The sequence below is a fragment of the Taudactylus pleione genome, unplaced genomic scaffold, assembly GCF_031769625.1.
Source record: "Taudactylus pleione unplaced genomic scaffold, aTauple2 ptg000535l, whole genome shotgun sequence".
Lineage (NCBI taxonomy): Eukaryota > Metazoa > Chordata > Amphibia > Anura > Myobatrachidae > Taudactylus > Taudactylus pleione.
Genome location: NW_028284937.1, coordinates 9,558,528 through 9,583,470, shown reverse-complemented (window position 1 = coordinate 9,583,470; position 24,943 = coordinate 9,558,528). Strand labels below are relative to the sequence as shown.

The window sequence follows — 24,943 nt, the reverse complement described above, 5'->3', positions numbered from 1 at the left end:
TTAAGGACTTATGTTGACCGCACTTCTTCGTTTAGGAAGTCGGACGCTTTGTTTGTCCTCTATGGCTTCCGTAAAAAGGGTTGGCCTGCTTCAAAGCAAACTTTGGCAGCCTGGATCCGTATGGCTATTTCTGAAGCTTATCTTCATGAAGGCTTGCCAGTTCCTCCTTCTGTGAAGGCTCATTCCACTAGGCCTGTGGGTCCTTCGTGGGCAGCTCGACGTGGTGCCTCTGCAGTCCAGATCTGCAAGGCTGCTACGTGGTCCTCTGTCCATACCTTCGTGAGGTATTACAGGTTTGACACCTTCGCCTCTCAGGATGCTTCCTTCGGGCGGCGGATTCTCCTTTCAGCACAGGAGCGTCCCCACCCTTAAAGGATACTGCTTTGGGACATCCCCAAGGTATCCTGTGGATACCCTATGGACCCTGAAGTAGAAAATATGAGATATGGTAAGAACTTACCCTTGTTATCTCTATTTCTACGAAGTCCATAGGGTTCCACAGGACTCCCGCCCTGTCGCACCTGTGCTGCAGATGGGCTTTGCTCTGGTCACCGGTTTTCCGTCTCCCTCTGGTGAGAATGTGATTCTTGTATGTGTCCAGATCTTTGTTCTCTCTCTTCCTTCTCCTCATCCGGCCTATGGCTTGGTAACTAACTGAGGTGCCTTGGCTCGGGGGCGGGGTATAGGAGGGGGACCCAGTGCATCCTGGGAGGCTGAAAGCTTAACTCTTTGGTGCCCTGCGACTGACGTCACACCTATACCCCAAGGTATCCTGTGGAACCCTATGGACTTCGTAGAAATAGAGATAACAAGGGTAAGTTCTTACCATATCTCATATTTTTATAAGTGAACTTTTTCAAGCTGAGATTTTTAAGCCTTGAAAGAATAATTTGCTGTCATTTTTAAGGATCAGAGATGTTCCAGCTGCCTCCAGTTACTAAGGGGCTATTTACTAAGCCTTGGATGGAGATAAAGTACCAGCCAGTCAGCTCCTGTCATTTTTCAAACATAGCCTGTGACATGGCAGTTAGGAGCTGATTGGCTGGTACTTTATCTCCGTTCACTTTATCTTCATCCAAGGCTTTTGTAAATAGACCCCAGAGTCTCACCGTTTTTACATTTGTCTAATACTGTAATAATCATCTATATAATTGTCATTTTAGTACGCCAGTGGTTGATGTGCTATAACATTAAAATAATACAATGCTCCATCAAATGTTATGACACATTTTACACATAAGTAGTTCTTGACAATTTGAAATTAATGACACTTGCTTTAAAGATAGTTATTAGTTATGTTAGTTACAGTCAGTGGCGGGCTGGGCCGGGGGGCAGGGTGCCATGTGCCCCCCGGGCCGCAGCGTCATGCGGGCCGCGGGCCGGTGCAGTCTGTGTCACTGTGACACAGACTGCACCGCGTGTGTAGTCCGTCCGGTCAGCGCTACACAGCACAAACACACAGCCGCCGGAGCCGGCAGCTGTGTGTTTGCTGTAATCAGCAGCCGCTGAGAGTCTGTCAGACCCTCAGCGGCTGCCGCTGCTCCCACTGCGGGAGCCATCTTCCGGCTCCCGCAGTGGGTAATGGGAGAGCCGTCGTCATGACGACGTCTCTCCCATAATGCAAAGCGGCCAGAGGAGCAGGTGGAAGCGTCGGGACCAGGAGCGGGAGTTTCAGGTAAGTGGGTTTTTTTTATTAATTATGTCTCTCTCTCTACTGGGGGAGGGCTACTGGGGGGCACTACCAAGGGGGGGGCATTACTATAGGGGCACTACCAGGGGGGGGATTACTATGGGGGCACTACCAGGGGGGGATTACTATGGGGGCACTACCAGGGGGGGATTTCTATGGGGGCACTACCAGGGGGTATTACTACTGGGGGCACTACCAGGGGGGTGGATTACTACTGGGGGTACTACAAGGGGGGGGACCAATACTACTGGGGACACTACAAGGGGGGGACTACTACTACTGGGGGAACTACAAGGGGGGACTACTACTGGGGGCACTACAAGGGGGGCTACTACTGGGGGCACTACAAGGGGAGGGGACTACTACTAGGGGCACTGCATAGGGGGAGGGGACTACTACTAAGGGCACTACATAGGGGGAGGGGACTACCACTGGAGGCACTGCGAGGGACCACTGCTGGGCGCTCTATATAAAGGGCAATACTGGGGGTACTGCATAGGGGGGAGACTACAACTGGGGCCACTATTTAAGGGACATTGCATAAGGGTTACCACTATTGGGGGCACTGCATGGGGGGGTGGACTGCTACTGGGGGCACTGCATAGGGGGTACCACTATTGGGGGCACTATATAAGGGGCTTACTACTGGGGGCACAAGGGGCACTGAACAGGGGGGACCACTACTGGGGGCACAAGGGGCACTGCATAGGGGGGGGATCACTACTGGGGGCACTACTGGAGGCCTGCATAAGGGTGTTATCTCCTGTGGCACACGGGGGCACTGCATATGGGCACTACGACAGGGGGCTGCCCCTAATCTTTATTTTTACCTTATATTAATCCCATATGGACCCGCCTCCTCCCTGAAACACTTGAGGGGGGGCGGCGCCATAGCACGCACGTTCTTCGGGCACCCTGGCTACACGATACTCCTCTGCCAGGGCCGCCTGCATGCATTTGCCCCCCAGGCTAAAAGTTGCCAGCCAGCCCCTGGTTACAGTTAATAGTTAACTATAGTTTTATACTATATGGTAACATAACATGGATGTTTCAACCTGACCAAACAAAAAGAAGGGGAGGGTAGGCTGCTTTTGAATTAGCCCCACAGAACATTACCTCACTAATACCGATGGAGTACTGCGCCAGTTGTCATATTGTATCTAGTATGAAATCACTCTGCACATCTGCAGACCTGGGTGGCCATCGATAGTTAGCAATAATTGATGGTTAACTGTCTATGGCTGATAGTTATATCATCAATGTCAGAGAACCAATGGTTCTCCGCCATTGATAGACGAGCGGGAGTCAATCTTTTTTTTTTCTTGACTGTACGGAGTTCATCCTTGGCCGCTAAGCCCCGCTCCCATTTTGGATTGGCCCGCGGTCTTCCATGCCCCCGGCAGAGGTGGCCATTGAGGGGTGCAAAGCGCCGATGATTCACCATAGATTACCATCCATGTACACCCCAACGATGGCCATGCCTTAAGCCTGGACTAGTGGGGCAGGGACATTTTAACTTAGGCCCAATAGAGTAATGACTTGTTTGAGCAACTGTGAATAGATGAATGTCGGGACACAGATGCATATGCACCTGAGAATATTATTGGCAGATGGTTCGGGGCAGGTGCATATAGTAGATGATGATGATGGTCTCCAGCATTAATATGTTGAATGTGATTGGTTGTTTGTGAATGTTCTACTGTGATGTCTTGTGATTGGTGAATTCTTATGCAATAGGGCATATGTTAGGCTTTTGTGTGTGTTTAGGCGTTTTATTTTGTTCCTGAGACGGGGTTGTTTCTGATGTATTTGAGAGGTTTTAGCAGTTTTATTGATAGTGAATGTGGGGTCTATTTACTAAGCAGTGTTAGGAGAAGTGAAAATTGGAGAGTGAAAAGTGATTAGGTGCCAGCCAATCAGCTCCCAACTGTCAATTTTCAAACACAGCCTGTGAGATGGCAGTTAGGAGCTGATTGGCTGGCACTTATCACTCTTCACTTTTCACTTCTCCTAACACTGCTTAGTAAATAGACCCCTAAGTTTGATGCAAAATTAAAATATGGCCATACATGCATGTGGTATTTGTCTGGCGCAAACCTGACACGTTTACTACTATTGCTGGCCCATATGCATATTAGGAAACTTGCTGTTTTTCATATCGTTGCAGATACAGCTATTGCAATGAATGCACATTTAGCCTGTGATTTGGAGTAATGGCGGAAACCACTGCATCTGCGCCTAGATATTCATGCAAACTAGGCTTGCAAGAATTGGGGCCTCCAAATTATCAATACCATTATCAGGAGCCTGTTCTATACACACAGGCTTCCTGCTCTTCAGTGTAGAATTCTAAATATTTTTCTCCTGAAGAAAGAAATTATTATTGAATCAATAATGCAAATATTAGCCAATTATAAAGCCGTATTATGAGATTACTCTTAGTTCTGTTTTCCTGTACGAGTGGACAAATTATGGAAGTAATGGTGCTTACAATAGAGCAGTCTATTTTGCTACATAGATAATAAATAAGCAGATTTGTTTTTAAAGTGATCTATGTTTAGCTTTCTGTAGCAGAAACAAATATACATGTGATCTCAAGCTCAGACCTATTGGTCCTAGAGCATTTTGCTGATAATCATCTATGGCGAATGCAACAGATCCCACACCAGGAAAATTCTGACCAGACACGGTATTGAATAATGGTCTTATAAAACTTAACACGATTATTATCAATGTTGGTAATTGGAATGATGAATATTATCAGTCTAGAGGGTGAATTTACCAAAATTAGATTTTTCCTTTTTGTATGTTTTGCCGTCGGATTTGCAAATCGACCATTTACTATTTTCAAAAACCTACATCAAAAACCCGACTTTATGTGTGCTGTCTTTATTTTAATATTTATTTACAGGTAGATTACAGGTGCCAGTCGGCCCTAAATGTCCGTGCGTGCCGGCACTTGTAATTTGACAAGTGCTATCATGCCAGGGCAGTCTTGCTGGGACTGGTAGGCCACCTGTAACTCTTTAATGACAATTACCCCCACAACCTGCCACAAGGGGTTGCGGGGAAGAGCCATGGTCTGGTTGTTCTTAGGAAGGGGAACCCCATTTATTTGAAGGGTTCCCCTCTTCCCTAGTGATTTCAGCCCTGGGCTGGCCAGTTTGGGTCTGGTTGCCTTTATGGCAGGGGGGACCCACGCTGTGTATCCCCCTGTTATTGCATCATCCTGGTGCTGGTTATTGTTTCAGCATGGTGCTGGTTATTGTTTCAGCATGGTGCTGGTTATTGTTTTAGCATGGTGCTGGTTATTGGAAAAAAGAAGGAACCCCACACAGTTTTCCCTCTATTCTCCAATACCTGATTTGAAGGGGGAACACACGCTTTTTTTCCACTTCTCTTTGCCATTGTTTTTAAAGCAGGCAAAAACAATTGATATCGACGTCAGGTTTCAGTTAAAACTGAAACCTGGTGGACAGTAAATAGAAGTGTTTTAGACTGCAGCATGCTGTCTAAACCCACCAGTTACCGTCAGTTTTGGCAACGATCCAAAACCAGCAGTTAGTAAATTTACCCCCACGTGTGTAACCATTTTCTGACCACACTAAGCAGTCCCAGTGATTGCAGCAGTGATCTGTCAGGAGCAGAAGGACACATTTGCATTCCATGAGCAACGTATGACACTGGAGCTTAGCTGGGCAGATATGGCTCATTAATGCTAATTCCCCTGAGAGCCAACAGACAAGATTGGTGTCTTGGTCACACATAGGTATCGAAAATGGGTAAAATTTGGTGCATTGTTCCAACAGCCAATTTCTGGAGCCTGTCAGTGAGATTGGAAGATAACTGCACTTAAAGGCCGCTCATATTCCAATCACATTTACTAATATATCCAATAAATATCCAATGTATTCTAATTGGATTGTTATCAGGCATTGGGCTAATTTTGTTCCCACACATGCCATACTGGGGTAATTGCCCAATTGCAGCTTGTTCCCAGCTTTACAACTTAATAACAATACACACATTTTAATCAACATAAGTGCAAATAAAAATATTCCACAACCAGTTTTTGGATTACAAATTGATTAGCTCATCTGCATTTTATTTATTGATTATATTATTTACACACCAATTCTATAACAATTTTAAAAAGAACAGTCAGATTAAATGATCAATTTGTAAAAAATGCATTTCCTATTTTATACTCCTGAACAGTGTTAAATAACAAATTGTGCTTGGAACCTGTATAACCTTATATGCACTTTGCCAGATTCATATTGATCCCCACTTTCTCTTTTTCGGGTTGAGTTCATTTCTCAGACAAACAAAATATAGACATTCAAAATTTAGACACCATAATGACGACAGGTACAATATTTAGTCAATCAAAATGTCGGCATTGACTTTATGTGGACAATCCAGGGCCGTAGCTAGGGTGGTGCGGTCGGTTCCTTCGCACAGAGCGCAACATTGCTGAGGGCGGAACACCGACCGCCCACCATCTCTCTCTGTTGTTCTTTGTAAGCTAGTGCCAGGCGGCCACTGCTGCCTGTCCGCGGCGCCCAGCACAGAGGAGGCAGCGCAGACAGACACAGCCTCCCCGCCTCCTTATGATGTCCCGACTCCGGCATCCTACAGTATTAGGGCAGGAGAGACGCAGACGTGATGACGTCATGACATCTCCCCGCCCAAGGCTCCCAGAGGAGAAAGGGGAGCTGCTGGCTGCTGGGGGCTGGCTGACAAGGAGTGGCGCGGTGGAGTGTGGACACAGCAGGCAGCACACAGGGCTGGATCCTGGAAGATACAGGACCGAGGGCCTACCACTGCCAGTGCCAGGTGAGGTCTGACTGTGACTGGCAGTATTAAAAGTAGTGGCCAGCCCAGCAGCCTCCCCATTACAACTCCTGTGCTGAATTTATTAATCAAATAAATAAATGTATATCATATATATATATATATATATTTATATATATATACACATATATATACTGTATATGTATATATGTATCATGGGGGGAGGCTGCTGGGCTGGCCACTACTTTTAATACTGCCAGTTATTAAGCCAAAAGTTGTCTGGACTTTGTTTTAATAAATGTGCCAAGTGGCTTATCCCCTTTTCTTGTGGTTGTGCGTGATTTTGCAAATGATTATTGTTATATAGGCCGTTGGGGGGCGGGCACCAATGAACTTTCTCGCACAGGGCACCAAAATGTCTAGCTACAGCTCTGGGACAATCAGTATATAAACATTTCAAATAATTACAGGTACATTGTCGAACTTTTAACCCTATTGACCTTTTGACTGTCTACCTTTTGACCCTGTCGGCATTTATATTTTAATTGTTGATGTTTTGACTCTGTTGACCTTTCCACTGTCTATCGTATGACCATGTCGACCTTATGTTCATGTCAACCTTTTGGTTTACAATGTTTTGACCATGTTGACATGACTGTGTCCGGTTGCGGCCTAGGATCAGCCGTTACTCACCTCAGTGCTGGCTTCCCTTGATCTCTAGAGTGGTCAGACACCAGGTGCGGCGGCAAGTGATGCGCTGAGGATTGTACCTGGGGTCAGCTAGGACCTCCATGTGCTCGCTCCGTGATGTGGTTTCAATGGTAGCATTGGTTGCTGTCAGGGTATATAACCGGGCTCTGGACAACAGGTAGTTGCCTGTACAACGTCGTTACTTCCAGTGTAAGCGTTCCAGGTTCCAAGCTCCGTTCCTTCTAGTGACTTGTTCCTAGTGGTTTACACGTTATGTGTACTCAGAACATCTTATGAGTACAATCTGTTAGATTCATCTCCTGTGCTAACTCCGGGGCTGAATCCTCAGTGTGTGTACTTAGTACCATCTCATGATACCAATCTCCTGTGTCAGTGTTGCATCTGAAGCCACAGTGTGCATACTTAGTACATCATCCAAGTACCAGTTCATAATACCAGTCTCCTGTCTGAAACCATAGTGGGCGTACTTAGTACATCATACAACTACCAGTTCAGAATACCAGTCTCCTGTATCAGTGCTGCGTCTGAAGCCACAGTGTGCGTAGTTAGTACATCGTCCAAGTATCAGTTCATAATACCTATCTCCTGTGCCAGTTCTACGTCTGAAGCCACAGTGTGCAAACTTGGTACTTGGAAGATGTACTATCTACTAAAATCATTCTCTAGTCCCAGGTCAGCGTCTGAGGTCATCGAGTGTGTACTCAGTACATTATCCAAGTACTATCTCCTAGTGCTAATCTCCCGTGCCAGCATTGCGACTGGAACCACTAAGTGTGTACTTAATACACCACTTCAGTACAAACCTCCAATATTTTTCTCCTGTGCGTGCCCTGTGATAGTGTTCTTCCATTCTCCCACTTGTGCCGGATACCTGACCAAAGGGCAGCGACCTGCCTACTGGGCGCAGCTTAAACCCAAATTCCGCTTGGAGGGGTCACTGGTGTATACCTCCCAGTAAGTTAGACTCCGAGCCTTTGGTCAGATCTCGCCAAAATCCGGTACTGGTGGATGAGGAAGTCACTAATCCAGGCCCCTGGCCTCCTGTTCCATCCTCAACCTGGGTCCACGTCTTCTAATCCTGTGGCAGAGAATCACCTTAGTCAGATCGTGATAGACCTTTTGATTGTCTAAGTTTTGACTGTCTAAATTTTGACTACATCCCCTCCTTTTCTATATTTTATTATAAGACTAGTGATCCGCCATGGCTACACATGAGAGCAATTTTGAATTTATGGGGATAGTCTTTTTTAACCGAGGTCCTATAAGATTGCCTTGTAGACAACATTATTCGTTTTTGCTCCTGACGTCAACATAGTTTTGACGTGACACGCAAAAGGGCCACGTAAAGTTGTCCATGAGAAAAACAGTCTCCACCTAGGTCTCCACCTAGGTCAACTCCAGCCATGTTAAGTGTCTGTCTCTGTGCTGTATTTATTGACTTTCCAAAGCAGACTCTTACCGGGAATCATTTTCACATAAATGAAATAGGAATGGTAATAAAGGCAGAAACTGAAATTTTGTATCAGTAGACCGGACTTACATCAATTTTTCTGGAGAAACCGGATAATACGTATCAATCTCTACATGGTATAAGATAAAGTCCATTGTTGTGCTATATCTTTAATAGTTTAGGCAGAGTAAACTAAATCGTCACTGCTTGGCTCCCTTTTGTCATACATTAATATTTCATACACCTAACTTCCTCCACAAATACTCTAAAGAATAGAGAAAACCTCAGAATCCATTCAATGGTTCTCAAGATCAGCCTAAACAAACAGATGCCTACCAGGGACTTTATTTTATACTATGTATAGATATAAATATGTTAACTTAACACATAACTGTTTTCTCTGAGCACTAAAAGTGTCTGCATAAGAAATTCTGATCATACCATAATAATAATAATAATAAAATCTCCACATGTTAAGGATATTTGTGCTTGTCTGAGGACCTTTTTATTTCTGCTTATGTGACTAGAGTATCAGCAGTTTTGTGTGGGTGTTTACATTATTATTATTTTATACAGTATATTGTGTGGGTGGTATAAGCAATGCAGTGAACATGATTGTTCTTGCTCCCTTTTGTGATTAAAGGCGCGCATCCACTACCCGAGTAAACAGAGTGATTGAACGATAATGACATAGTTATCATTCAATCACTCGTTAATCGGGCATGCAAATGTCGGAAATGACCAGCGATGCGAGCTCCCGCTGGTCGAACATGCCGGTCTAACATCCCGATCAATCTGCCGATAATGACAGGTTGACCATGTTCGGGGATGATGGAGGGTACTGCACAGTACAATGAATGACTGAACAATATCGTTATCGTTCAGTCTTTTCATTGTTGCCTAGTGGATGTGCCCCTTAAGACCACAGACTTCCAGATAGTATAATTATAGGTGGAAGCTAGAATGTCATTAGTGTAATAGATGCTTTAATGTGTTTACACATTTACCTCCCTGGACTAAATATAGAAGACTATATAGTTTTTAATATGTTTGATCAGTATATACTGCATGTGTGCATCAGTGTTTTTAAGTAATACCACAATTGTCGCTGGTAATATAAGAATCGAGTTTAGTCTGAATATTATTGTTAAAAATGGCAAATTAATTAAAGCTGTCCTATTACAATCATCATTATCATTATTGCTTATCTATAAGTTATAAAACTCAGCAGTGCCGGCCAGCCAATATAACAAATCATACAAAAGAAAATGCAAATCATACATATAAGCAGAATAGGAATATAACAAGTTGATGGACATGCACATATGAGACACTTATGCCCCTTTTATACCTCAACTAAAACTCTGGTTATTGCCGTCTTAACCCAGGTTGCTGCTAGGTGTAAAAGGATTCAGGGTTGGTTTACCGGGTCTAATGACCAGCAATCCAACCCGGGTAGCTTGCAGGCGCATGGAGATGATGTCATCTCTAAGCACTGGCACAAAAGTTCCACTGCACCCATGTGCAGTGTGAATGGCGCTGACCCGGGGAATAACCCGGGACGGTGCCGCGGTCTGAAGAGGGTCTGTCCCGGGTCTGACCCAGTTTGGAACCATGTATCAAATACCGGGTCAGACCTGAGACTTTAGTGTAAAAGGGTATCACACTGCCCAGATAACCCGGGTTATTGCTTTGTAAACCTGGGTCTCGGCTCAGTGTAAAAGAGGCCAGGGTTGGATTCCAGGATCAAATGACCCGGCAATCCAACCAGGGTGCCGAGCAGGGTTGAACACAGGAACGACCCATGTAAACCTGCAGTGTGAACGGGTGACCTCGGAATAGACGGCGATGCAGTGTAGATGGCGCTAACTCAGGAATAACGCGGGTTGGAGCCGCGCCCTCAAAGGGGTCTGTCCCAGGTTAGACCTGGGATTTTGGTGTAAAAGGGGTATAACAAAGCAGGAACGTGAGACTTTACAATCTAAACATGACTTCTGCAGGATCCCCAAAGAATGACTAGAGGCGCAACCCTGGGCTAGCTGATTGAATGGATGAATGATTAGATGATGTACACAGTGTAAAAAAATAAGGGATTGGTGGCCACTGTGAGCAAGGGTGTGATAGGGGAAAATAGTGCTAGATTATGTTGTATGAGGAGAGAGATACAGAAAAACAATTAGGAAAGTGATTCCAAAGCTAAGATTTGTGACATAAAGAAACCCCTCTATAGGGTGCGAGGGAAATTTAGTGAAGATACTGGTAGGGAAGTCCTTACACCCAGTCTTTCTGGAGGCACTTTGGCGCCATCACACTTAATTGAGGCCTCCTGTAGTGTCATGTCCCATTCTGACTAGCATTTCAAATGAAATCTGACATTGGATAATTGATCCCTATGTTTTATGCTTCCATTATTCAAATGGACAGAACACGGACAGCAATATATTTTGGTGAGCACAATTTTCTAGTATTTCAGTGTGCCTGTAAATCTTACCAGTGCTTATTTATGGCGGTGCTCAGGGGTACTAATTTGTAATTCTTATGACTAGTTCTAGGAATAAGGAAAAATCATTTAAATCATTTCAGAAATAAATAAAATAAGCATCTGCACACTTACAGTAGCCTGAGTGTGGAAGCTGCACTAAAGCTTGTATTAACTTGTAACTTTAGGTGAGTATCGCCAGGGTTGTAACTAGGCACAAATGCGCCCTGTGCTGGCCCCGCCCCCTGAGTACCACCACCACTGGTTCTTCCCACAGCAGGTATGTGCAGGCATCAGGCTTCACTGTTTTGCTTTGCTATGGGACCTTGCAGTATAAGGGCCAATTGCTCTGTAGTCCATGCTGGGTTATCATCCATTTATACCGCAATGAAATACAGGGCATGGAGGTGACTGAGAAATTGTGTCATTTCTCACACATATGGGCATACATGCCTACTTTTGGTAAAGCATTTCAGGGAGATTGTGAAAGCAGCACCTATGAACACAGTGGTAAAATGGACGTGTACTGCTACATCTGAGAGGCGCGTCATAAAGCTGACTTACATCTAAATGTAAACGAGCCCCAAAACAGCAGTTGTTGCTCAGTAAGATCTAAGGGGTCTATTTACTAAGCAGTGTTAGAAACTAGAGTGAAAAGTGATAAGAAAGTGATAAGGTGCCAGCCAATCAGCTCCCAACTGTCATTTTTCAAACACAGCCTGTGAGATGGCAGTTGGGAGCTGATTGGCTGGCACCTTATCACTTTTCACTCTTCACTTTTCACTTCTCCTAACACTGATTAGTAAATAGACCCCTAAGTTTGATCCAAAATGAAAATATGGCCATACATGCATGTGGTATTTGTCTGGCGCAAACCTGACACGTTTACTACTATTGCTGGCCGATATGCATAATAGGAAACTTGCTGTTTTTCATATCGTTGCAGATACAGCTATTGCAATGAATGCACATTTAGCCTGTGATTTGGGGTAATAGCGGAAACCACTGCATCTGCGCCTAGATATGCATGCAAACTAGGCTTGCAAGAATTGGGGCCTCCAAGTTATCAATCCCATTACCAGGAGCCTGTTCTATACACACAGGCTTCCTGCTCTTCAGTGTAGAATTCTAAATATTTTTCTCCTGAAGAAAGAAATTATTATTGAATCAATAATGCAAATATTAGCCAATTATAAAGCCGTATTATGAGATTACTCTTAGTTCTGTTTTCCTGTACGAGTGGACAAATTATGGAAGTAATGGTGCTTACAATAGAGCAGTCTATTTTGCTACATAGATAATAAATAAGCAGATTTGTTTTTAAAGTGATCTATGTTTAGCTTTCTGTAGCACAAATATACATGTGATCTCAAGCTCAGACCTATTGGTCCTAGAGCATTTTGCTGATAATCATCTATGGCGAATGCAACAGATCCCACACCAGGAAAATAGTGAATAATGGTCCTATAAAACTTAACACGATTATTATCAATGTTGGTAATTGGAATGATGAATATTATCAGTTTAGAGGGCAAATTTACTAAAGTTTGATATTTCCTTTTTGTATGTTTTGCCGTTGGTTTTGCAAATCGACCATTTACTATGTTCAAAAACCTACATCAAAAACCCAACTTTTTAACAGCTTAGATCATCAGAGCAACTATCAACATTTTTACATAGACAAGTATAGGAGCCACAGAGCACCTGACCTGAAACAACATCATTCTGAAGTAATAAAGGAGAGCTAGGGATGGGGGGGGGGTTACTTAATAAAGTTATACACCATATATTGTGTGTGTGTACTGTCTTTATTTTAATATTTTTTTACAGGTAGATTACCGGTGCCAGCGGGCCCTAAATGTCCGTGCGTGCCGGCACTTGTAATTTGACAAGTGCTATCATGCCAGGGCAGTCTTGCTGGGATTGGTAGGCCACCTGTAACTCTGTAATGACAATTATCCCCACAACCTGCCACAAGGGGTGCGGGGAAGAGCCATGGTCTGGTTGTTCTTAGGAAGGGGAATCCCATTTATTTGAAGGGTTCCCCTCTTCCCTAGTGATTTCAGCACTGGGCTGTCCAGTTTGGGGCTGGTTGCCTTTATGGCAGGGGGGCCCCACTCTGTGTATCCCCCTGCTATTGCGTCATCCTGGTGCTGGTTATTGTTTCAGCATGGTGCTGGTTATTGGAAAAAAGAAGGAACCCCGCACAGTTTTCCCTCTATTTTCCAATACCTGATTTGAAGGGGGAGCACACGCTTTTTTTCCACTTTGTCATCGTTTTTAAAGCAGGCAAAAACAATTGATATCGACGTCAGGTTTCAATTAAAACTGAAACCTGGGGGACAGTAAATAGACATGTTTTAGACTGCAGCATGCTGTCTAAACCCACCAGTTACCGTTGGTTTTGGTAACGATCCAAAACCAGCAGTTAGTAAATTTACCCCCACGTGTGTAACCATTTTCTGACCACTCTAAGCAATCCCAGTGATTGCAGTAGCAGTGATCTGTCAGTAGCAGAAGGACACATTTGCATTACATGAACAATATATAATAGATGATACGGTTTTTATGGGTCCATTTTAAGAATTTTATTATAATTATACACCATTTATCATATATCATCTATTATATATCATATATTATACATTTGGGGTTATATTATCCATTTTTACAAGATTTATCTTTTATTGTATTAGGTTCACTCCGTTTTTCATATGTATTACGGTATCTAGATCCAAGATGGTCGCCGCTGTTTTTAGGAAAGATAATGATATGGCACTTAAGGATGAGTATGGGTGCCCTTAACAAAGATGGCAGCGACACTGTGGACTCTTTTTGATTTAGAATGGAGGTTAAATGGGACCTGAACATTTCCATTTTGAAAGGAGGACCTTCCAATATGGCGCTTTGTCCAGGACGCTTGATGCCTCAAGCAAGATGGCCGCGATTACCGGAAGTGGTAAAACGGGAGAAGACTTGGTAATCGCGATTCCATTGCTGAGTTGTAAAATCTCTGCTTATCCAGCAGAGCGCTTGTTAGAGCTGAACTGAGCAGAGCGACTAACTGTCTGCATGTGGAGTAAAATGAAAGTTCGTGAAACCGGAAGTTCGGACTGTCACTTCCGGTTCACGATGTAATAACAAACGGGAATAATGTGAAGTTAACTTTTCGTGTTTAACTTAAATTTATTTTGAGTGTTAGGAGCTATTTCTACTTTAATTTATTATATGAGATTTTTACATTTAACACTTATATAAATATGTCAAATAGAGGTGAATTTGACCTGGAAGTAGTTATGAAGAGGGGTATATAAGGCCGGCATTTCACAGTCTGAACCACATTTGCCTTGAGGAAGAGAGCAGTGACTCTTGAAACGCGTTGGCTTTTGGTGCAGACTGAAGGTTTTAAGGGTGGATGTTCCAGGGATCATCCCCGGCCATAGAGGAATCAAATTGGAGCTTCCGGAGGCTACCAGATTGAGAGACTTTACATACCTGTATGCAAGGGGAAACCCGGTAATTACCCACCTTATAAACCAGCACTTAATGTGACATTTATGAACTTGAGTTCATTTTTTAAGAAGAATATTTATTCTGTTTGATATTGGGATTTTGTTACGAATTGTATTTGTATGTGCTTATTAAAAATTGTCTTGTTAAGAATATATTACACTATGGTCCCTTTCCCTTTATGTCTTTTATGATACTGGACATATAAAGGATGAAGGAGGACTCAGTGATATGTGAATTATCCAGATCATACTGCGAAGGGAAGTATTTTTATGATATATGATATTCACCTTCTCTGTTCATATCAGCACACTCTAGTCTTCAATATTTTTACGGTTTAGGTTTCTGTTGTTGTAGTTATAATAGGGTATAACTTTTTTTGTAGATAGGAGTGCAGCTTATGATATACACATAGGTGCCTGGTAATACACTCATTTTTTATTTACACTTTTAATACTGCCAGTTATTAAGCCAAAAGTTATCTATACTTTGTTTTAATAAATGTGCAAAGTGGCTTATCCCCTTTTCTTGTGGTTGTGCGTGATTTTGCAAGTGATTTTTGTTATATAGGCAGTTGGGGGGCGGGGGGGCATTAATGAACTTTCTCGCACAGGGCACCAAAATGTCTAGCTACGGCTCTGGGACAATCAGTATAAAAAACATTTCAAATAATGACAGGTAAATTGTCGAAGTTTTAACCCTATTGACCTTTTGACTGTCTACCTTTTGACCCTGTCGACATTTATATTTTAATTGTTGATGTTTTGACCCTGTTGACCTTTTCACTGTCTATGTTATGACCATGTCGACCTTATGTTCATGTCAACCTTTTGGTTTACAATGTTTTGACCATGTTGACATGACTGTGTCAGGTTAAGGCCTAGGATCAGCCGTTACTCACCTCAGTGCTGGCTTCCCTTGATCTCTAGAGCGGTCAGACACCAGGTGCGGTGGCGAGTGATGCGCTGAGGATTGTACCTTGGGTCTGCTAGGACATCCATGTGCTCGCTCCGTGATGTGGTTTCAATGGTAGCATTGGTTGCTGTCAGGGTATATAACCGGGCTCTGGACAACAGGTAGTTGCCTGTACAACGTCGTTACTTCCAGTGTAAGCGTTCCAGGTTCCAAGCTGCGTTCCTTCTAGTGACTTGTTCCTAGTGGTTTACACGTTATGTGTACTCAGAACGTCTTATGAGTACAATCTGTTAGATTCATCTCCTGTGCTAACTCCGAGGCTGAATCCTTAGTGTGTGTACTTAGTTCCATCTCGTGATACCAATCTCCTGTGTCAGTGTTGCGTCTGAAGCCACAGTGTGCATACTTAGTACATCATCCAAGTACCAGTTCATAATACCAGTCTCCTGTCTGAAACCACAGTGGGCGTACTTAGTACATCATCCAACTACCAGTTCAGAATACCAGTCTCCTGTTTCAGTGCTGCGTCTGAAGCCACAGTGTGCGTAGTTAGTACATCATCCAAGTATCAGTTCATAATACCTATCTCCTGTGCCAGTTCTACGTCTGAAGCCACAGTGTGCAAACTTAGTACATCTTCCAGGTACCATCTACTAAAATCATTCTCTAGTCCCAGGTCAGCGTCTGAGGTCATCGAGTGTGTACTCAGTACATTATCCAAGTACTATCTCCTAGTACTAATCTCCCGTGCCAGCATTGCGACTGGAACCACTAAGTGTGTACTTAATACACCACTTCAGTACAAACATCCAATATCTTTCTCCTGTGCGTGCCCTGTGACAGTGTTCATCCATTTTCCCACTTGTGCCGGATACCTGACCAAAGGGCAGTGACCTGCCTACTGGGTGCAGCTTAAACCCAAATCCCGCTTGGAGGGGCCACTGGTGAACATCTCCCAGTAACTTAGACTCCGAGCCTTTGGTCAGGTCTCACCAACATCCTGTACTGGTGGATGAGGAAGTCACTAATCCAGGCCCCTGGACTCCTGTTCCCTCCTCAACCTGGGTCCATGTCTTCTAATCCTGTGGCAGAGAATCACCTTAGTCAGATCGTGATAGACTGTTGACATTTTGATTGTCTAAATTTTGACTGTCTAAATTTTGACTGTCTAAATTTTGACTACATCCCCTCCTTTTCTATATTTTATTATAAGACTAGTGATCTGCCCTGGCTACACATGAGAGCAATTTTGAATTTATGGCGATAGTCTTTTTTTTAACCGAGGTCCTATAAGATTGCCTTGTAGACAACATTATTAAAGGGCCACATAATGTTGTCCATGAGAAAAACAGTCTTCACTTAGGTCAACTCCCTCCATGTTAAGTGTCTGTCTCTGTGCTGTATTTATTGACTTTCCAAAGCAGACTCTTACCGGGAATCATTTTCACATAAATGAAATAGGAATGGTAATGAAAGGCAAAAACTGAAATTTTGTATCAGTAGACAGGGCATACATCAATTTTTCTGGAGAAACTGGATAATATGTATCAATCTCTACATGGTATAAAATAAAATCCATTGTTGTGATATATCTTTAAGGGTTTAGACAGAGTAAACTAAATCGTCACTGCTTGGCTCCCTTTTGTAATACATTAATATTTCATACACCTAACTTCCTCCACAAATACTCTATAGAATAGAGAAAACCTCAGAATCCATTCAATGGTTCTCAAGATCAGCCTAAACAAACAGACGCCTACCAGGGACTTTATTTATACTATGTATAGATATAGATGTGTTAACACATAACTGTTTTCTCTGAGCACTAAAAGTGTCTGCATAACAAATTCTGATATCATAATAATAATAATCAAATCTCCACATGTTAAGGATATTTGTGCTTGTCTGAGGACCTTTTTATTTCTGCTTATGTGACTAGAGTATCAGCAGTTTTGTGTGGGTGTTTACATTATTATTATTTTATACAGTATATTGTGTGGGTGTTTACATTATTTTTTTATACAGTATATTGTGTGGGTAGCATAAGCTATGCAGTAAACATGATTGTTCTTGCTCCCTTTTGTGATTAAAGGCGCACATCCACTACCCGAGTAAACAGAGCAATTGAACGATAACGACATTGTTATCGTTCAATCGCTCGTTAATCGGGCATGCAAATGTCGGAAATGACTAGCGATGCGCGCTCCCGCTGGTCGTTTCCGACATCAATCATTGCTCGAACATGCCGGTCAATCTGTCGATAACGACAGATTGGCCATGTTCGGGGATGATGGAGGGTACTTACACTGAATGATATATCGTTCAGAGTAGGCACTGCACAGTACAATGAACGACTGAACGATATTGTTATCGTTTAGTCTTTTCATTGTTGCCTAGTGGATGTGCCCCTTAAGACCACAGACTTCCAGATAATATAATTATAGGTGGAAGCTAGAATGTCATTAGTGTAATAGATGCTTTAATGTGTTTACACATTTACCTCCCTGGACTAAATATAGAAGACTACCGTATATAGTTTTTAATATATTTGATCAGTATATACTGCATATGTGCATCAGTGTTTTTATGTGATATCACAATTGTCGCTGGTAATATAAGAATCGAGTTTAGTCTTACTATTATTGTTAAAAATGGCAAATTAATTAAAGCTGTCCTATTACAATCATCATTATCATTATTGCTTATCTATAAGGTATAAAACTCAGCAGTGCCGGCCAGCCAATATAACAAATCATACAAAAGAAAACACAAATCATACATAGAATCAGAATAAGGATATAACAAGTTGATGGACATGCACATATGAGACACTTATTCCCCTTTTACACCGCAACTAAAACTCTGGTTATTGCCGTCTTAACCCAGGTTGCTGCTAGGTGTAAAAGGTTTCAGGGTTGGTTTACCGGGTCTAGTGACCCAGCAATCCAACCCGGGTAGCTTGCAGGCGCATGGATATTATGTCATCTCTAAGCGCTGGCACAAAACTTCCATTGCACCCATGTGCAGTGTGAATGGCGCTGACCCGGGGAATAACCCGGGATGGTGCCGCAGTCTGAAGAGATTCTGTCCCGAGTCTGACCCAGTTTGGAACCATGTATCAAATACCGGGTCAGACCTGAGACTTTAGTGTAAAAGGGGTATCACACTGCCCAGATAACCCGGGTTATTGCCGTGTCAACCTGGGTGTCGGCTCAGTGTAAAAGAGGCCAGGGTTGGATTCCAGGGTCAAATGACCCGGCAATCCAACCCGGGTGGCGAGCAGGGTTGAACACAGGAATGACCCATGTAAACCTGCAGTGTGAACGGGTGACCTGGGTATAGACGGCGGTGCAGTGTAGATGGCGCTGACTCAGGAATAACCCAGGTTGGAGCCGCACCCTCAAAGGGGTCTGACCCATATTGGAACCGTGTTCCAAATCATGGGTCAGACCTGGGATTTTGGTGTAAAAGGTGTATAACAAAGCAGGGACGTGAGAGCTTACAATCTAAACATGACTTCTGCAGGATCCCCAAAGAATGACTAGAGGCGCAACCCTGGGCTAGCTGATTGAATGGATGAATGATTAGATGATGTACACAGTGTCAAAAAATAAGAGATTGGTGGTCACTGTGAGCAAGTGTGTGATAGGGGAAAATAGTGCTAGATTATGTTGTATGAGGAGAGAGATACAGAAAAACAATTAGGAAAGTGATTCCAAAGCTAAGATTTGTGACATAAAGAAACCCCTCTATAGGGTGCGAGGGAAAATGAGTGAAGATACTGGTTGGGAAGTCCTTACGCTCAAAAAAAAACTCACAATTTAAACTCTCATCCAGATGTTTTCCCATTTGGAATATAAAACTCGACCAATGTGAAAGTTTACTGCTAAACTCTAACATTTTCTAAACTCTCACCCTATTATATTTGGCTCCTGATTTTTTGTTAAAAGAATATACTGAACCTTAGCAATAGCCTTACAGGCTTCCCCCCTTTTTACAGGCATTTCTGTGAATGGCTCCGAGGTCAAATTACATGCTTCTATTTATATCGAACCCTCTCCAATCTGTACCAGCTATTACTGCTCTTATTGATAGTTTTGGTACTTTTGCCGGCTTCAGAGTTAACTACTCCAAGTCTAAGCTTTTGCCTTTAGCCACTGACTCTTCCTATTTTAGTTCTAACACTGTTCTATCACGTTTCTCCTGCTGCAGCTCCCCTCTAAAATATTTGGGGGGTTTTATTCCAAAGGCGTTATCTTCCCTCTACTCTGTAAACTTTAGACCAGTGCTGTCCTCGATTAAAGCCCTGATCACTAATTGGATGGCTTTGCCTTTATCACTATCTGGTCTCATAGCAGTGATAAAAACTGTCATATTTCCCAAATTGTCATATATCCTTCAGATGCTTCACTTATCATTGTCTATATCCGATGCTAAAGACATTCGCTCCCTTTTTACCACTTTTATTTGGAAAGCCAAGAAGCCCCGTGTCGCATATGCCAAACTGATTTTACCTAAGTCGGAGGGTGGCTTCAGCCTCCCAGATGCCTCTGCCTTTGCCCAGGCGGCTTCTTCAGATACATTTCAGACTGGCTCCTGCGGAACACTCATTTCATTAATTGTCACCTAGAAGACGCACGTTTTTATCCATACTCCCCCAGTGCTCTATTGCATACTCCCAAGAAACAGATTCCGTGCACAACAGTTTCCAATGTACAGTTCTCACATACTTACAAGGCGTGGTGCACTATCAATGAGAAACATGAACGAAACCACACTAGCTCCTCTTATAATACCTTCTGGGGTAATCCCTGTTTCTCTCCTGGTTTGGATAGTGGTGTGTTTGTGACCTGGAAACAGCTTGGCATCGCTGGCATTCGGGATATCTTTGACCCTGGAGGTTCTATCTGCACATTTGACTATTTGCAGGAAACCTTTGGCATTCCTCATAAATGCTTCTTTATGTATCTACAAATTAGGCACTTTGCTCAAACAAGACCCCCCGCTTTGCCTGTTACCACAAATGGTGACTATGATAATATATTGTCTGTTTTGTCTTTTAGCCGTACCAATAAATTTAGGATACGTTTATACCCATTTTTACTTAGAAATAAAAAACACTGCCCTTGGGCTGGTACACTGAAAAATTGGGTCAATGATATCCCTTCCCTGGAGTCTTCTGAAGTGTTGATTAATACTTACACTCAATGGATCTACAGGAGGTTCATCTAAAAGTTCTTCACAGAGCATATGTCTCGTAAGCACAGAGAAAACACATGGTCCCGGGTGAATCTGGTTACTGTCCAAAATGTGGTGCGATGGATGCTTCATTCTTCCACAATTTGTGGGAATGCGGCAAAATAAGGCGTTTTTGGGATAAGGTAGTAGCATTTATAAACCAAGTCTTTTCTATTAAACTTCCTATTCCCTGTCTGTTTCTAAATTTTCACATTGGAACTTGGTTCTAATTTTAAACATATAGTTCCAGCACTCTCTGTTATTTTAACGGTGGCTCAAAAGATGATTTTGATGCATTGGATCAAAAAATAACCTCCTTTACTTGCTGAGGTTAAGGCTGTAGTGCTAAAACTGATCTATTATGATCGCCAGGCCGCATTGCCGGAGATTGAGATGGGGGTGGAGCGTTTCTATAAAAAGTGGAAAAACATATATTGTTAAGTTAGACCCTACTGTTCAACAACAGATCCAGAAGATGTTTGAATCCACCACTTGGTACCTTCTCAGACAGGTCTCATGATTATTTATGCTTCAGTTTGCAGTACATTTTTTTTTCTCTTTTTAAGCACCTTATTACATTAGACATCTAGTAAATGGAAAACATATGCTTTAAGCTAAGACCCTTTGTCTGGTCTCCCCTCTTCCCCACCCGTTTACCCCTTTATTGCCTACATATTTCTGTGGTTTGTTTTTTTTTATTCTTTTTTGATGGTGCTGCTGGTATTGGTTTGTGTTATACGGGTCGTTAAAACTTGTGTTTCACATATACAGTATTGCTTCCCCATATCATAATCCTGTGTTATATTTCAGCCCATGCTAGCGCAGGGCCATCAAAGTACTTTCTTCTTGTTGTGACTTCTGCCTTATGGACCACGAAGACTTTTTTACTGATATATGAATGCGCCATGCGGAGTACTTTTGCCATTTATCTGCTTCTTGAATCATCCTTATGTTTGTACGCTGTATTATTCTTACATTGTTTACCTGTTGATGACGAATTGTATGGTCCCAATGTCAATACTTTCTATTTTGTACTATTGAAAAATTAATAAAATGCTTTTCAAAAAAAAAAAAAGAATACACTGAATCAGGTTTAATTAGCTATTATTAACATAATTTGATTATGAACATTTTGAGGACATTTATAGAAAACATTAGTCAGTTAAGTGGTTAAATCTGCTCCTCCTGCAGTACAACATGATTTTACCAAAGTACAAAGGGCTTGATTCACAGATGCATGGAAAGTCAATTTCGGATGCAGTTATTTTCACTTTTGTACGTAAGCGGTGAATGTGAGATGGCGAAGGTGGGCGTCTCTGCGCAAAAGTTAGTGGTGAGTCATTAGTATATTTTCTCACGTCCGTGGCATACAGGACCACATCAGCAAAAGGCAGAGCACGCATCTCTAAATCGTCCTAATGTTACCTGCATTGCTATACTTTGCTCCCAATTCAGAATCAGCCCCTTTATGAAATGTATAGTCTATTCATTGACCTGGACTAATGCTGATCAATACACCCTGCTGTGTGGCATCACTGGGGTAGGACTGCGAAGACTTGAGACCCAATGTTACTACCAAAATGTACAGTACAAAATGTTATAACCAAATGTTGTATGAGGAGAGTATTTCACAGAACAATTGTAAAAATGTTGGTTGTGAGCAAATTAAACTGTGATTTATGTCTAACTCGGGACAGACCCTGCAGGATTATTATACAGAGCCTGCTGAGCAAAAAATCTACTACTTATAAAATTTGAATCGTGTTATTTTAGTTGTAGCCAGGGATGTACATGTAACTTGTATAGTACAAATGGAATAGTGCTTCATTACTGTGTTTATGGCTTTTATTATTATTATTATCCTTTATTTATATGGCGCCACAAGTGTTCCGCAGCGCCTTACGTAGTACCTAGAACTAATAAGTGAACAAGAAACAAGTAACTTACAGTACAATACAGTGCAGGACAAGAACACGGTTTATATACATTGCTGCAATAGCGATTAAACACTCACAATAAGCAGCAGGAAGTTGGCAGTCACGTGTTAGGTGCCCTTATGGGGAGTAAAGAGTCGAAGAAAATGTAAAGAGAAGCACATGAGGGAAGAGGTCCCTGCTCATGAGAGCTTACATTCTATTCATTTGGTTATTTATAAATAGAACAACTATATTGCTGTTTCTCACCAATGAGCTAAAAATAGAAAGTGATAAAAAGGAAGTCATATAATAAGTAGATAAAACACTACACTTTGGCCGGCTTCTTGCCACACAGGCAATAGACTGTTAGGAAATGTTGTGACTTCCTTTATGAGCAATTCATTATTCAATAGTTCCAGAATAATGATAAACAACTTTGTAACATGGTTGAATGGTGATTGGTTTAAGGCAAGAAGTAACCTGTTTTAAAATTGAGGCAAATGCAATTCTTTCCCTTGGTAGCAACTAAAATAAAGCAACCTCTATACCTGGTCATACTGTACAAAGATCATTTTAACTGAAGTGCCAGAACGTAGCGGGCGACTGAGTAGTATATAGAAGACCATTCACCTCACAACAGGCAGCCCTGTTGAATAGTGTATCAGTGGCCAACCTACTCCATCTACAGAAGACCTAATGGTAGCAGGACCTGGGATCTCTAGCCTCTCTCAGGTCTGTGATTTCTTCCCTATAGATACTTCCCAGTATCTGGTACTGGGAATTATGCCCAATCTGGTGCACCAACCACCATTCCCAACTGGATACATGAGGAAGAACCTGGATCAATTATTGATAGCAAGTTGGAATTTGGAAGAGAGGACCTGAATCACCAAGTGCAGCAGATGTCTGGCATTACTTGGTAGCCCCACAAGAATATAGTGGACCATTTACAGCCCATTATTTTGGGACATTTAGAAGTGCAAAGACTTCAGACTTAGGGGACTATTTACTAATCAGTGTTAGGAAACAGAGTGAAAAGTGATAAGTCTGTGATAAGTGCCAGCCAATCAGCTCCCAACTGCCATCTCACAGGCTGTGTTTGAAAAATGACAGTTGGGAGCTGATTGGCTGGCGCCTTATCACTGACATCACTTTTCACTCTGACTCCTAACACTTCTTAGTAAATAGACCCCTAAGTGAGCCTTCATTACAGTTGTTTTACCAGAATTGGTTTCAAATAGCTACTATATATGGAAGAGGAGGGCTAAAGCCAGAGCTGTGGGTGGATTGCACAAGGACATAACATGGATGTTGGTGATGATAAAGTAACACATAGAAGTGAGGGCCATGAATGATTTCCCCTCTTATATGTTACTGGGAAACAATTTGGGGCATGTTCTGGTTAACAAATTCACTTTGGCTCTCATCAGCCAAGCAATGGGATTTACCCTCAGCACCAAACCTCCTCTACCAGGGACATGATTTCTGCACAGCCCACCCATCCATTACCTGCAGTAGCTTCCCACCTTACCTGGTGAGGCATCTGACCTGGGCAAAGTAGACATGGAAGATTTTAGTGACTGACAGCAGACATAGTCCAATCTAAAAGGGTGGCTTACATAGGATTCATGATGCCTGAGTGGTTTGAGTAGATGAGTTTATATATAGATTGGCCAGAATAAAGTCACCTCAGGAAACTTGGACAACACCTTTAAACTGCTTGTAGCAAAGACATTTGGAGCTCAGCCATTCAGGGCTAAAGAAAACGGGCTCAGCTGCTGTTGAAATAATTTTGATTGTAATCACCATATCAAAAGGTTTTAATCTCCTGTGATGTATGTCAAAATATTGGCGTCCAATGTGTGTCCAATGTATATCCCTCCCAGTACGTACCCCTGCAGCTAATACCCACAATGTATGGCCAGTAGATGCCCCTCCCAGTACATATCCCTGCAGCTAATGCCCACAATGCACGTCCAATGTATGCCCCTCCCAGTACGTACCCCTGCAGCTAATGCCCACAATGTATGGCCAGTAGATTCTCCTCCCAGTACATATCCCTGCAGCTAATGCCCACAATGTATGTCCAATGTATGCCCCTCCCAGTACGTTCCCCTGCTGCTAATGCCCACAATGTATGTCCAATGTATGCCCATCCCAGTACATACCCCTGCAGCTAATGCCCACAATGTATGTCCAATGTATGCCCCTCCCAGTACATACCCCTGCTGCTAATG

At 42.6% G+C, this 24,943-nt stretch overlaps 1 protein-coding gene across 1 annotated transcript in view; it reads left to right on the top strand.

Annotated features, from left to right (window-relative positions):
* The window catches only part of TMEM150B (transmembrane protein 150B), a 61,865-nt gene that overhangs the window by 5,740 nt on the left and 31,182 nt on the right, over positions 1 to 24,943 (top strand). The window lies entirely within an intron of this gene.